Source organism: Heptranchias perlo, chromosome 13 (assembly GCF_035084215.1).
Source record: "Heptranchias perlo isolate sHepPer1 chromosome 13, sHepPer1.hap1, whole genome shotgun sequence".
NCBI lineage: Eukaryota > Metazoa > Chordata > Chondrichthyes > Hexanchiformes > Hexanchidae > Heptranchias > Heptranchias perlo.
In genome coordinates this window covers 57,304,269-57,318,370 of record NC_090337.1, presented here as the reverse complement: position 1 = coordinate 57,318,370, position 14,102 = coordinate 57,304,269, and the positions used below count along the sequence as shown (strand labels likewise).

The window sequence follows — 14,102 nt, the reverse complement described above, 5'->3', positions numbered from 1 at the left end:
ACGGCTCTTTGAAAGAGCTGTCCAATTAGTCCCATTCCGTTGCCCTTTCCACATTGCCCGTCAAATTTTTTCCCTTCAAGTACTGATCTAATTCGCTTTTGTGGGCAAATGGCAATACCGCTGAGGCACTTGAAGCGGCCACATGCAAATTGAAGCAGAGTTGAGCAGGCTGTTTGACGCTGACGGCATTTGCGTGGATTAAAAAAAGGTAATGTCAGAAGTGGGATTTGAACCCACGCCCCTAGAAAGGGACCAGAATTCACCAACATTTCGTAAGGTAAGGATAAACAGTCCTTGAGTCTGGCGCCTTAGACCACTCGGCCATCCTGACTGTGCAATGCTACAAGCGTGTCCTCCAAAATCTGTACCCTTACTGAGCTGCCTGGCACTGATTCCTCCCATGCAAACACAAAACACGCACCATTCGCTCTTCTTCTATGACTTTTCAGGCAGTGTCAGTCATAAAGTTGAGCATCCCTGCAGTGAAACCAACATTCATACACATATATTTCTCACAAAACCCGTATTTTACAACCTGTCCCTTACCATCGTCCTCGCCTACATTTCTGCTTTCTCAACTTGACAAAACACAAGCAGCACAGCTGCATTCAAACACAAGCCTTTCGAAAACAAACCACAATCCAACATTGATTCCAAGCAGCACTTTTCAGCCTCTCATTCTCGTGCCTTTCCTTTTCTCACAATACATTTACTTGATGTGACAAGTGCTATTTGGAGCCCGGCTCCCCAGAAAATCACCAGGCACTACCAAACTTTGTGAGGGGAAACAAGCCACTCTGCAGGTCTTGTGCCCTTGGCCTTAAGCATTAATCTGAGCACTGCCACCTGAACGGCCCGGCCTACAAAGTCATGAACTCTGGCAACTTTTACGTGCTGATGACTGAATTGCTTGGCTCTGCTGTCTTTTTCTGGCAAACTGTTAATGTCAGAAGTAGCATTGGAAGTAATTCCCTGAGTAACGGAGCAGAATCAGCAGCCTTTGTGTGGAAGAAGTTTCATTCTATGACTCTGGTGCCCTTTTATCTGAGTAACACCACTGTCTGCAGTGGGATTGAAAGCCACAATACTAGAAAGCAATGTGGAATGCAGCAATGGAGGTAGGGTAAGAATGTAATTTTCTGTGTGTGCTGCCTTTTTTGTGTGGGAAAGGAGAAGTGTGATTTGAAATCTTATCGCTAAGGAAAGAGTTAGAATGTGGCAAGTTTTGTGAGGAAAAGAAGTCATTGTGTGAGTGGTGCCTTTCATTTCATAGTATCATAGTAGGTACAGCACAAGGGTGGCCATTCGGACCATCGTGCCTGTGACGGCTCTTTGAAAGAGCTGTCCAATTAGTCCCATTCCGTTGCCCTTTCCACATTGCCCGTCAAATTATTTCCCTTCAAGTACTGATCTAATTCGCTTTTGTGGGCAAATGGCAATACCGCTGAGGCACTTGAAGCGGCCACATGCAAATTGAAGCAGAGTTGAGCAGGCTGTTTGACGCTGACGGCATTTGCGTGGATTAAAAAAAGGTAATGTCAGAAGTGGGATTTGAACCCACGCCCCTAGAAAGGGACCAGAATTCACCAACCTTTAGTAAGGTAAGGATAAACAGTCCTTGAGTCTGGCGCCTTAGACCACTCGGCCATCCTGACTGTGCAATGCTACAAGCGTGTCCTCCAAAATCTGTACCCTTACTGAGCTGCCTGGCACTGATTCCTCCCATGCAAACACAAAACACGCACCATTCGCTCTTCTTCTATGACTTTTCAGGCAGTGTCAGTCATAAAGTTGAGCATCCCTGCAGTGAAACCAACATTCATACACATATATTTCTCACAAAACCCGTATTTTACAACCTGTCCCTTACCATCGTCCTCGCCTACATTTCTGCTTTCTCAACTTGACAAAACACAAGCAGCACAGCTGCATTCAAACACAAGCCTTTCGAAAACAAACCACAATCCAACATTGATTCCAAGCAGCACTTTTCAGCCTCTCATTCTCGTGCCTTTCCTTTTCTCACAATACATTTACTTGATGTGACAAGTGCTATTTGGAGCCCGGCTCCCCAGAAAATCACCAGGCACTACCAAACTTTGTGAGGGGAAACAAGCCACTCTGCAGGTCTTGTGCCCTTGGCCTTAAGCATTAATCTGAGCACTGCCACCTGAACGGCCCGGCCTACAAAGTCATGAACTCTGGCAACTTTTACGTGCTGATGACTGAATTGCTTGGCTCTGCTGTCTTTTTCTGGCAAACTGTTAATGTCAGAAGTAGCATTGGAAGTAATTCCCTGAGTAACGGAGCAGAATCAGCAGCTTTTGTGTGGAAGAAGTTTCATTCTATGACTCTGGTGCCCTTTTATCTGAGTAACACCACTGTCTGCAGTGGGATTGAAAGCCACAATACTAGAAAGCAATGTGGAATGCAGCAATGGAGGTAGGGTAAGAATGTAATTTTCTGTGTGTGCTGCCTTTTTTGTGTGGGAAAGGAGAAGTGTGATTTGAAATCTTATCGCTGAGGAAAAAGTTAGAATGTGGCAAGTTTTGTGAGGAAAAGAAGTCATTGTGTGAGTGGTGCCTTTCATTTCAAAGTATCATAGTAGGTACAGCACAAGGGTGGCCATTCGGACCATCTTGCCTGTGCCGGCTCTTTGAAAGAGCTGTCCAATTAGTCCCAATCCGTTGCCCTTTCCACATTGCCCGTCAAATTTTTTCCCTTCAAGTACTGATCTAATTCGCTTTTGTGGGCAAATGGCAATACCGCTGAGGTACTTGAAGCGGCCACATGCAAATTGAAGCAGAGTTGAGCAGGCAGTTTGACGCTGACGGCATTTGCGTGGATTAAAAAAAGCTAATGTCAGAAGTGGGATTTGAACCCACGCCCCTAGAAAGGGACCAGAATTCACCAACCTTTAGTAAGGTAAGGATAAACAGTCCTTGAGTCTGGCGCCTTAGACCACTCGGCCATCCTGACTGTGCAATGCTACAAGCGTGTCCTCCAAAATCTGTACCCTTACTGAGCTGCCTGGCACTGATTCCTCCCATGCAAACACAAAACACGCACCATTCGCTCTTCTTCTATGACTTTTCAGGCAGTGTCAGTCATAAAGTTGAGCATCCCTGCAGTGAAACCAACATTCATACACATATATTTCTCACAAAACCCGTATTTTACAACCTGTCCCTTACCATCGTCCTCGCCTACATTTCTGCTTTCTCAACTTGACAAAACACAAGCAGCACAGCTGCATTCAAACACAAGCCTTTCGAAAACAAACCACAATCCAACATTGATTCCAAGCAGCACTTTTCAGCCTCTCATTCTCGTGCCTTTCCTTTTCTCACAATACATTTACTTGATGTGACAAGTGCTATTTGGAGCCCGGCTCCCCAGAAAATCACCAGGCACTACCAAACTTTGTGAGGGGAAACAAGCCACTCTGCAGGTCTTGTGCCCTTGGCCTTAAGCATTAATCTGAGCACTGCCACCTGAACGGCCCGGCCTACAAAGTCATGAACTCTGGCAACTTTTACGTGCTGATGACTGAATTGCTTGGCTCTGCTGTCTTTTTCTGGCAAACTGTTAATGTCAGAAGTAGCATTGGAAGTAATTCCCTGAGTAACGGAGCAGAATCAGCAGCCTTTGTGTGGAAGAAGTTTCATTCTATGACTCTGGTGCCCTTTTATCTGAGTAACACCACTGTCTGCAGTGGGATTGAAAGCCACAATACTAGAAAGCAATGTGGAATGCAGCAATGGAGGTAGGGTAAGAATGTAATTTTCTGTGTGTGCTGCCTTTTTTGTGTGGGAAAGGAGAAGTGTGATTTGAAATCTTATCGCTGAGGAAAAAGTTAGAATGTGGCAAGTTTTGTGAGGAAAAGAAGTCATTGTGTGAGTGGTGCCTTTCATTTCATAGTATCATAGTAGGTACAGCACAAGGGTGGCCATTCGGACCATCGTGCCTGTGCCGGCTCTTTGAAAGAGCTGTCCAATTAGTCCCAATCCGTTGCCCTTTCCACATTGCCCGTCAAATTTTTTCCCTTCAAGTACTGATCGAATTCGCTTTTGTGGGCAAATGGCAATACCGCTGAGGTACTTGAAGCGGCCACATGCAAATTGAAGCAGAGTTGAGCAGGCAGTTTGACGCTGACGGCATTTGCGTGGATTAAAAATAGCTAATGTCAGAAGTGGGATTTGAACCCACGCCCCTAGAAAGGGACCAGAATTCACCAACCTTTAGTAAGGTAAGGATAAACAGTCCTTGAGTCTGGCGCCTTAGACCACTCGGCCATCCTGACTGTGCAATGCTACAAGCGTGTCCTCCAAAATCTGTACCCTTACTGAGCTGCCTGGCACTGATTCCTCCCATGCAAACACAAAACACGCACCATTCGCTCTTCTTCTATGACTTTTCAGGCAGTGTCAGTCATAAAGTTGAGCATCCCTGCAGTGAAACCAACATTCATACACATATATTTCTCACAAAACCCGTATTTTACAACCTGTCCCTTACCATCGTCCTCGCCTACATTTCTGCTTTCTCAACTTGACAAAACACAAGCAGCACAGCTGCATTCAAACACAAGCCTTTCGAAAACAAACCACAATCCAACATTGATTCCAAGCAGCACTTTTCAGCCTCTCATTCTCGTGCCTTTCCTTTTCTCACAATACATTTACTTGATGTGACAAGTGCTATTTGGAGCCCGGCTCCCCAGAAAATCACCAGGCACTACCAAACTTTGTGAGGGGAAACAAGCCACTCTGCAGGTCTTGTGCCCTTGGCCTTAAGCATTAATCTGAGCACTGCCACCTGAACGGCCCGGCCTACAAAGTCATGAACTCTGGCAACTTTTACGTGCTGATGACTGAATTGCTTGGCTCTGCTGTCTTTTTCTGGCAAACTGTTAATGTCAGAAGTAGCATTGGAAGTAATTCCCTGAGTAACGGAGCAGAATCAGCAGCCTTTGTGTGGAAGAAGTTTCATTCTATGACTCTGGTGCCCTTTTATCTGAGTAACACCACTGTCTGCAGTGGGATTGAAAGCCACAATACTAGAAAGCAATGTGGAATGCAGCAATGGAGGTAGGGTAAGAATGTAATTTTCTGTGTGTGCTGCCTTTTTTGTGTGGGAAAGGAGAAGTGTGATTTGAAATCTTATCGCTGAGGAAAGAGTTAGAATGTGGCAAGTTTTGTGAGGAAAAGAAGTCATTGTGTGAGTGGTGCCTTTCATTTCAAAGTATCATAGTAGGTACAGCACAAGGGTGGCCATTCGGACCATCGTGCCTGTGCCGGCTCTTTGAAAGAGCTGTCCAATTAGTCCCAATCCGTTGCCCTTTCCACATTGCCCGTCAAATTTTTTCCCTTCAAGTACTGATCTAATTCGCTTTTGTGGGCAAATGGCAATACCGCTGAGGTCCTTGAAGCGGCCACATGCAAATTGAAGCAGAGTTGAGCAGGCAGTTTGACGCTGACGGCATTTGCGTGGATTAAAAATAGCTAATGTCAGAAGTGGGATTTGAACCCACGCCCCTAGAAAGGGACCAGAATTCACCAACCTTTAGTAAGGTAAGGATAAACAGTCCTTGAGTCTGGCGCCTTAGACCACTCGGCCATCCTGACTGTGCAATGCTACAAGCGTGTCCTCCAAAATCTGTACCCTTACTGAGCTGCCTGGCACTGATTCCTCCCATGCAAACACAAAACACGCACCATTCGCTCTTCTTCTATGACTTTTCAGGCAGTGTCAGTCATAAAGTTGAGCATCCCTGCAGTGAAACCAACATTCATACACATATATTTCTCACAAAACCCGTATTTTACAACCTGTCCCTTACCATCGTCCTCGCCTACATTTCTGCTTTCTCAACTTGACAAAACACAAGCAGCACAGCTGCATTCAAACACAAGCCTTTCGAAAACAAACCACAATCCAACATTGATTCCAAGCAGCACTTTTCAGCCTCTCATTCTCGTGCCTTTCCTTTTCTCACAATACATTTACTTGATGTGACAAGTGCTATTTGGAGCCCGGCTCCCCAGAAAATCACCAGGCACTACCAAACTTTGTGAGGGGAAACAAGCCACTCTGCAGGTCTTGTGCCCTTGGCCTTAAGCATTAATCTGAGCACTGCCACCTGAACGGCCCGGCCTACAAAGTCATGAACTCTGGCAACTTTTACGTGCTGATGACTGAATTGCTTGGCTCTGCTGTCTTTTTCTGGCAAACTGTTAATGTCAGAAGTAGCATTGGAAGTAATTCCCTGAGTAACGGAGCAGAATCAGCAGCCTTTGTGTGGAAGAAGTTTCATTCTATGACTCTGGTGCCCTTTTATCTGAGTAACACCACTGTCTGCAGTGGGATTGAAAGCCACAATACTAGAAAGCAATGTGGAATGCAGCAATGGAGGTAGGGTAAGAATGTAATTTTCTGTGTGTGCTGCCTTTTTTGTGTGGGAAAGGAGAAGTGTGATTTGAAATCTTATCGCTGAGGAAAGAGTTAGAATGTGGCAAGTTTTGTGAGGAAAAGAAGTCATTGTGTGAGTGGTGCCTTTCATTTCATAGTATCATAGTAGGTACAGCACAAGGGTGGCCATTCGGACCATCGTGCCTGTGACGGCTCTTTGAAAGAGCTGTCCAATTAGTCCCATTCCGTTGCCCTTTCCACATTGCCCGTCAAATTTTTTCCCTTCAAGTACTGATCTAATTCGCTTTTGTGGGCAAATGGCAATACCGCTGAGGTACTTGAAGCGGCCACATGCAAATTGAAGCAGAGTTGAGCAGGCTGTTTGACGCTGACGGCATTTGCGTGGATTAAAAAAAGGTAATGTCAGAAGTGGGATTTGAACCCACGCCCCTAGAAAGGGACCAGAATTCACCAACCTTTAGTCAGGTAAGGATAAACAGTCCTTGAGTCTGGCGCCTTAGACCACTCGGCCATCCTGACTGTGCAATGCTACAAGCGTGTCCTCCAAAATCTGTACCCTTACTGAGCTGCCTGGCACTGATTCCTCCCATGCAAACACAAAACACGCACCATTCGCTCTTCTTCTATGACTTTTCAGGCAGTGTCAGTCATAAAGTTGAGCATCCCTGCAGTGAAACCAACATTCATACACATATATTTCTCACAAAACCCGTATTTTACAACCTGTCCCTTACCATCGTCCTCGCCTACATTTCTGCTTTCTCAACTTGACAAAACACAAGCAGCACAGCTGCATTCAAACACAAGCCTTTCGAAAACAAACCACAATCCAACATTGATTCCAAGCAGCACTTTTCAGCCTCTCATTCTCGTGCCTTTCCTTTTCTCACAATACATTTACTTGATGTGACAAGTGCTATTTGGAGCCCGGCTCCCCAGAAAATCACCAGGCACTACCAAACTTTGTGAGGGGAAACAAGCCACTCTGCAGGTCTTGTGCCCTTGGCCTTAAGCATTAATCTGAGCACTGCCACCTGAACGGCCCGGCCTACAAAGTCATGAACTCTGGCAACTTTTACGTGCTGATGACTGAATTGCTTGGCTCTGCTGTCTTTTTCTGGCAAACTGTTAATGTCAGAAGTAGCATTGGAAGTAATTCCCTGAGTAACGGAGCAGAATCAGCAGCCTTTGTGTGGAAGAAGTTTCATTCTATGACTCTGGTGCCCTTTTATCTGAGTAACACCACTGTCTGCAGTGGGATTGAAAGCCACAATACTAGAAAGCAATGTGGAATGCAGCAATGGAGGTAGGGTAAGAATGTAATTTTCTGTGTGTGCTGCCTTTTTTGTGTGGGAAAGGAGAAGTGTGATTTGAAATCTTATCGCTGAGGAAAAAGTTAGAATGTGGCAAGTTTTGTGAGGAAAAGAAGTCATTGTGTGAGTGGTGCCTTTCATTTCATAGTATCATAGTAGGTACAGCACAAGGGTGGCCATTCGGACCATCGTGCCTGTGACGGCTCTTTGAAAGAGCTGTCCAATTAGTCCCATTCCGTTGCCCTTTCCACATTGCCCGTCAAATTTTTTGCCTTCAAGTACTGATCTAATTCGCTTTTGTGGGCAAATGGCAATACCGCTGAGGTACTTGAAGCGGCCACATGCAAATTGAAGCAGAGTTGAGCAGGCAGTTTGACGCTGACGGCATTTGCGTGGATTAAAAAAAGGTAATGTCAGAAGTGGGATTTGAACCCACGCCCCTAGAAAGGGACCAGAATTCACCAACCTTTAGTAAGGTAAGGATAAACAGTCCTTGAGTCTGGCGCCTTAGACCACTCGGCCATCCTGACTGTGCAATGCTACAAGCGTGTCCTCCAAAATCTGTACCCTTACTGAGCTGCCTGGCACTGATTCCTCCCATGCAAACACAAAACACGCACCATTCGCTCTTCTTCTATGACTTTTCAGGCAGTGTCAGTCATAAAGTTGAGCATCCCTGCAGTGAAACCAACATTCATACACATATATTTCTCACAAAACCCGTATTTTACAACCTGTCCCTTACCATCGTCCTCGCCTACATTTCTGCTTTCTCAACTTGACAAAACACAAGCAGCACAGCTGCATTCAAACACAAGCCTTTCGAAAACAAACCACAATCCAACATTGATTCCAAGCAGCACTTTTCAGCCTCTCATTCTCGTGCCTTTCCTTTTCTCACAATACATTTACTTGATGTGACAAGTGCTATTTGGAGCCCGGCTCCCCAGAAAATCACCAGGCACTACCAAACTTTGTGAGGGGAAACAAGCCACTCTGCAGGTCTTGTGCCCTTGGCCTTAAGCATTAATCTGAGCACTGCCACCTGAACGGCCCGGCCTACAAAGTCATGAACTCTGGCAACTTTTACGTGCTGATGACTGAATTGCTTGGCTCTGCTGTCTTTTTCTGGCAAACTGTTAATGTCAGAAGTAGCATTGGAAGTAATTCCCTGAGTAACGGAGCAGAATCAGCAGCCTTTGTGTGGAAGAAGTTTCATTCTATGACTCTGGTGCCCTTTTATCTGAGTAACACCACTGTCTGCAGTGGGATTGAAAGCCACAATACTAGAAAGCAATGTGGAATGCAGCAATGGAGGTAGGGTAAGAATGTAATTTTCTGTGTGTGCTGCCTTTTTTGTGTGGGAAAGGAGAAGTGTGATTTGAAATCTTATCGCTGAGGAAAGAGTTAGAATGTGGCAAGTTTTGTGAGGAAAAGAAGTCATTGTGTGAGTGGTGCCTTTCATTTCATAGTATCATAGTAGGTACAGCACAAGGGTGGCCATTCGGACCATCGTGCCTGTGACGGCTCTTTGAAAGAGCTGTCCAATTAGTCCCATTCCGTTGCCCTTTCCACATTGCCCGTCAAATTTTTTCCCTTCAAGTACTGATCTAATTCGCTTTTGTGGGCAAATGGCAATACCGCTGAGGTACTTGAAGCGGCCACATGCAAATTGAAGCAGAGTTGAGCAGGCTGTTTGACGCTGACGGCATTTGCGTGGATTAAAAAAAGGTAATGTCAGAAGTGGGATTTGAACCCACGCCCCTAGAAAGGGACCAGAATTCACCAACCTTTAGTAAGGTAAGGATAAACAGTCCTTGAGTCTGGCGCCTTAGACCACTCGGCCATCCTGACTGTGCAATGCTACAAGCGTGTCCTCCAAAATCTGTACCCTTACTGAGCTGCCTGGCACTGATTCCTCCCATGCAAACACAAAACACGCACCATTCGCTCTTCTTCTATGACTTTTCAGGCAGTGTCAGTCATAAAGTTGAGCATCCCTGCAGTGAAACCAACATTCATACACATATATTTCTCACAAAACCCGTATTTTACAACCTGTCCCTTACCATCGTCCTCGCCTACATTTCTGCTTTCTCAACTTGACAAAACACAAGCAGCACAGCTGCATTCAAACACAAGCCTTTCGAAAACAAACCACAATCCAACATTGATTCCAAGCAGCACTTTTCAGCCTCTCATTCTCGTGCCTTTCCTTTTCTCACAATACATTTACTTGATGTGACAAGTGCTATTTGGAGCCCGGCTCCCCAGAAAATCACCAGGCACTACCAAACTTTGTGAGGGGAAACAAGCCACTCTGCAGGTCTTGTGCCCTTGGCCTTAAGCATTAATCTGAGCACTGCCACCTGAACGGCCCGGCCTACAAAGTCATGAACTCTGGCAACTTTTACGTGCTGATGACTGAATTGCTTGGCTCTGCTGTCTTTTTCTGGCAAACTGTTAATGTCAGAAGTAGCATTGGAAGTAATTCCCTGAGTAACGGAGCAGAATCAGCAGCCTTTGTGTGGAAGAAGTTTCATTCTATGACTCTGGTGCCCTTTTATCTGAGTAACACCACTGTCTGCAGTGGGATTGAAAGCCACAATACTAGAAAGCAATGTGGAATGCAGCAATGGAGGTAGGGTAAGAATGTAATTTTCTGTGTGTGCTGCCTTTTTTGTGTGGGAAAGGAGAAGTGTGATTTGAAATCTTATCGCTGAGGAAAAAGTTAGAATGTGGCAAGTTTTGTGAGGAAAAGAAGTCATTGTGTGAGTGGTGCCTTTCATTTCATAGTATCATAGTAGGTACAGCACAAGGGTGGCCATTCGGACCATCGTGCCTGTGACGGCTCTTTGAAAGAGCTGTCCAATTAGTCCCATTCCGTTGCCCTTTCCACATTGCCCGTCAAATTTTTTGCCTTCAAGTACTGATCTAATTCGCTTTTGTGGGCAAATGGCAATACCGCTGAGGTACTTGAAGCGGCCACATGCAAATTGAAGCAGAGTTGAGCAGGCAGTTTGACGCTGACGGCATTTGCGTGGATTAAAAAAAGGTAATGTCAGAAGTGGGATTTGAACCCACGCCCCTAGAAAGGGACCAGAATTCACCAACCTTTAGTAAGGTAAGGATAAACAGTCCTTGAGTCTGGCGCCTTAGACCACTCGGCCATCCTGACTGTGCAATGCTACAAGCGTGTCCTCCAAAATCTGTACCCTTACTGAGCTGCCTGGCACTGATTCCTCCCATGCAAACACAAAACACGCACCATTCGCTCTTCTTCTATGACTTTTCAGGCAGTGTCAGTCATAAAGTTGAGCATCCCTGCAGTGAAACCAACATTCATACACATATATTTCTCACAAAACCCGTATTTTACAACCTGTCCCTTACCATCGTCCTCGCCTACATTTCTGCTTTCTCAACTTGACAAAACACAAGCAGCACAGCTGCATTCAAACACAAGCCTTTCGAAAACAAACCACAATCCAACATTGATTCCAAGCAGCACTTTTCAGCCTCTCATTCTCGTGCCTTTCCTTTTCTCACAATACATTTACTTGATGTGACAAGTGCTATTTGGAGCCCGGCTCCCCAGAAAATCACCAGGCACTACCAAACTTTGTGAGGGGAAACAAGCCACTCTGCAGGTCTTGTGCCCTTGGCCTTAAGCATTAATCTGAGCACTGCCACCTGAACGGCCCGGCCTACAAAGTCATGAACTCTGGCAACTTTTACGTGCTGATGACTGAATTGCTTGGCTCTGCTGTCTTTTTCTGGCAAACTGTTAATGTCAGAAGTAGCATTGGAAGTAATTCCCTGAGTAACGGAGCAGAATCAGCAGCCTTTGTGTGGAAGAAGTTTCATTCTATGACTCTGGTGCCCTTTTATCTGAGTAACACCACTGTCTGCAGTGGGATTGAAAGCCACAATACTAGAAAGCAATGTGGAATGCAGCAATGGAGGTAGGGTAAGAATGTAATTTTCTGTGTGTGCTGCCTTTTTTGTGTGGGAAAGGAGAAGTGTGATTTGAAATCTTATCGCTGAGGAAAGAGTTAGAATGTGGCAAGTTTTGTGAGGAAAAGAAGTCATTGTGTGAGTGGTGCCTTTCATTTCATAGTATCATAGTAGGTACAGCACAAGGGTGGCCATTCGGACCATCGTGCCTGTGACGGCTCTTTGAAAGAGCTGTCCAATTAGTCCCATTCCGTTGCCCTTTCCACATTGCCCGTCAAATTTTTTCCCTTCAAGTACTGATCTAATTCGCTTTTGTGGGCAAATGGCAATACCGCTGAGGTACTTGAAGCGGCCACATGCAAATTGAAGCAGAGTTGAGCAGGCTGTTTGACGCTGACGGCATTTGCGTGGATTAAAAAAAGGTAATGTCAGAAGTGGGATTTGAACCCACGCCCCTAGAAAGGGACCAGAATTCACCAACCTTTAGTAAGGTAAGGATAAACAGTCCTTGAGTCTGGCGCCTTAGACCACTCGGCCATCCTGACTGTGCAATGCTACAAGCGTGTCCTCCAAAATCTGTACCCTTACTGAGCTGCCTGGCACTGATTCCTCCCATGCAAACACAAAACACGCACCATTCGCTCTTCTTCTATGACTTTTCAGGCAGTGTCAGTCATAAAGTTGAGCATCCCTGCAGTGAAACCAACATTCATACACATATATTTCTCACAAAACCCGTATTTTACAACCTGTCCCTTACCATCGTCCTCGCCTACATTTCTGCTTTCTCAACTTGACAAAACACAAGCAGCACAGCTGCATTCAAACACAAGCCTTTCGAAAACAAACCACAATCCAACATTGATTCCAAGCAGCACTTTACAGCCTCTCATTCTCGTGCCTTTCCTTTTCTCACAATACATTTACTTGATGTGACAAGTGCTATTTGGAGCCCGGCTCCCCAGAAAATCACCAGGCACTACCAAACTTTGTGAGGGGAAACAAGCCACTCTGCAGGTCTTGTGCCCTTGGCCTTAAGCATTAATCTGAGCACTGCCACCTGAACGGCCCGGCCTACAAAGTCATGAACTCTGGCAACTTTTACGTGCTGATGACTGAATTGCTTGGCTCTGCTGTCTTTTTCTGGCAAACTGTTAATGTCAGAAGTAGCATTGGAAGTAATTCCCTGAGTAACGGAGCAGAATCAGCAGCCTTTGTGTGGAAGAAGTTTCATTCTATGACTCTGGTGCCCTTTTATCTGAGTAACACCACTGTCTGCAGTGGGATTGAAAGCCACAATACTAGAAAGCAATGTGGAATGCAGCAATGGAGGTAGGGTAAGAATGTAATTTTCTGTGTGTGCTGCCTTTTTTGTGTGGGAAAGGAGAAGTGTGATTTGAAATCTTATCGCTGAGGAAAGAGTTAGAATGTGGCAAGTTTTGTGAGGAAAAGAAGTCATTGTGTGAGTGGTGCCTTTCATTTCATAGTATCATAGTAGGTACAGCACAAGGGTGGCCATTCGGACCATCGTGCCTGTGACGGCTCTTTGAAAGAGCTGTCCAATTAGTCCCATTCCGTTGCCCTTTCCACATTGCCCGTCAAATTTTTTCCCTTCAAGTACTGATCTAATTCGCTTTTGTGGGCAAATGGCAATACCGCTGAGGTACTTGAAGCGGCCACATGCAAATTGAAGCAGAGTTGAGCAGGCTGTTTGACGCTGACGGCATTTGCGTGGATTAAAAAAAGCTAATGTCAGAAGTGGGATTTGAACCCACGCCCCTAGAAAGGGACCAGAATTCACCAACCTTTAGTCAGGTAAGGATAAACAGTCCTTGAGTCTGGCGCCTTAGACCACTCGGCCATCCTGACTGTGCAATGCTACAAGCGTGTCCTCCAAAATCTGTACCCTTACTGAGCTGCCTGGCACTGATTCCTCCCATGCAAACACAAAACACGCACCATTCGCTCTTCTTCTATGACTTTTCAGGCAGTGTCAGTCATAAAGTTGAGCATCCCTGCAGTGAAACCAACATTCATACACATATATTTCTCACAAAACCCGTATTTTACAACCTGTCCCTTACCATCGTCCTCGCCTACATTTCTGCTTTCTCAACTTGACAAAACACAAGCAGCACAGCTGCATTCAAACACAAGCCTTTCGAAAACAAACCACAATCCAACATTGATTCCAAGCAGCACTTTACAGCCTCTCATTCTCGTGCCTTTCCTTTTCTCACAATACATTTACTTGATGTGACAAGTGCTATTTGGAGCCCGGCTCCCCAGAAAATCACCAGGCACTACCAAACTTTGTGAGGGGAAACAAGCCACTCTGCAGGTCTTGTGCCCTTGGCCTTAAGCATTAATCTGAGCACTGCCACCTGAACGGCCCGGCCT

At 45.6% G+C, this 14,102-nt stretch overlaps 11 non-coding genes across 11 annotated transcripts; all 11 read right to left on the bottom strand.

Annotated features, from left to right (window-relative positions):
• Nucleotides 1–212: 212 nt before the first annotated feature.
• trnal-caa (transfer RNA leucine (anticodon CAA)) lies at nt 213–331 on the bottom strand. Its single transcript has 2 exons — nt 294–331; nt 213–258 (listed from the first exon to the last, which is right to left on the bottom strand). It is a non-coding gene; the product is annotated as a tRNA-Leu (tRNA).
• A 1,205-nt stretch (nt 332–1,536) lies between these two features.
• On the bottom strand, nt 1,537–1,655 carry trnal-caa (transfer RNA leucine (anticodon CAA)). The gene is made up of 2 exons: nt 1,618–1,655; nt 1,537–1,582 (listed from the first exon to the last, which is right to left on the bottom strand). It is a non-coding gene; the product is annotated as a tRNA-Leu (tRNA).
• Nucleotides 1,656–2,860: 1,205 nt separating this feature from the next.
• Nucleotides 2,861–2,979, bottom strand: trnal-caa (transfer RNA leucine (anticodon CAA)). The gene is made up of 2 exons: nt 2,942–2,979; nt 2,861–2,906 (listed from the first exon to the last, which is right to left on the bottom strand). It is a non-coding gene; the product is annotated as a tRNA-Leu (tRNA).
• Nucleotides 2,980–4,184: 1,205 nt separating this feature from the next.
• Nucleotides 4,185–4,303, bottom strand: trnal-caa (transfer RNA leucine (anticodon CAA)). Its single transcript has 2 exons — nt 4,266–4,303; nt 4,185–4,230 (listed from the first exon to the last, which is right to left on the bottom strand). It is a non-coding gene; the product is annotated as a tRNA-Leu (tRNA).
• A 1,205-nt stretch (nt 4,304–5,508) lies between these two features.
• Nucleotides 5,509–5,627, bottom strand: trnal-caa (transfer RNA leucine (anticodon CAA)). The gene is made up of 2 exons: nt 5,590–5,627; nt 5,509–5,554 (listed from the first exon to the last, which is right to left on the bottom strand). It is a non-coding gene; the product is annotated as a tRNA-Leu (tRNA).
• Nucleotides 5,628–6,832: 1,205 nt separating this feature from the next.
• trnal-caa (transfer RNA leucine (anticodon CAA)) lies at nt 6,833–6,951 on the bottom strand. Its single transcript has 2 exons — nt 6,914–6,951; nt 6,833–6,878 (listed from the first exon to the last, which is right to left on the bottom strand). It is a non-coding gene; the product is annotated as a tRNA-Leu (tRNA).
• Nucleotides 6,952–8,156: 1,205 nt separating this feature from the next.
• Nucleotides 8,157–8,275, bottom strand: trnal-caa (transfer RNA leucine (anticodon CAA)). Its single transcript has 2 exons — nt 8,238–8,275; nt 8,157–8,202 (listed from the first exon to the last, which is right to left on the bottom strand). It is a non-coding gene; the product is annotated as a tRNA-Leu (tRNA).
• A 1,205-nt stretch (nt 8,276–9,480) lies between these two features.
• Nucleotides 9,481–9,599, bottom strand: trnal-caa (transfer RNA leucine (anticodon CAA)). The gene is made up of 2 exons: nt 9,562–9,599; nt 9,481–9,526 (listed from the first exon to the last, which is right to left on the bottom strand). It is a non-coding gene; the product is annotated as a tRNA-Leu (tRNA).
• Nucleotides 9,600–10,804: 1,205 nt separating this feature from the next.
• On the bottom strand, nt 10,805–10,923 carry trnal-caa (transfer RNA leucine (anticodon CAA)). Its single transcript has 2 exons — nt 10,886–10,923; nt 10,805–10,850 (listed from the first exon to the last, which is right to left on the bottom strand). It is a non-coding gene; the product is annotated as a tRNA-Leu (tRNA).
• Nucleotides 10,924–12,128: 1,205 nt separating this feature from the next.
• Nucleotides 12,129–12,247, bottom strand: trnal-caa (transfer RNA leucine (anticodon CAA)). The gene is made up of 2 exons: nt 12,210–12,247; nt 12,129–12,174 (listed from the first exon to the last, which is right to left on the bottom strand). It is a non-coding gene; the product is annotated as a tRNA-Leu (tRNA).
• Nucleotides 12,248–13,452: 1,205 nt separating this feature from the next.
• trnal-caa (transfer RNA leucine (anticodon CAA)) lies at nt 13,453–13,571 on the bottom strand. Its single transcript has 2 exons — nt 13,534–13,571; nt 13,453–13,498 (listed from the first exon to the last, which is right to left on the bottom strand). It is a non-coding gene; the product is annotated as a tRNA-Leu (tRNA).
• Between the last annotated feature and the right edge of the window lie 531 nt (nt 13,572–14,102).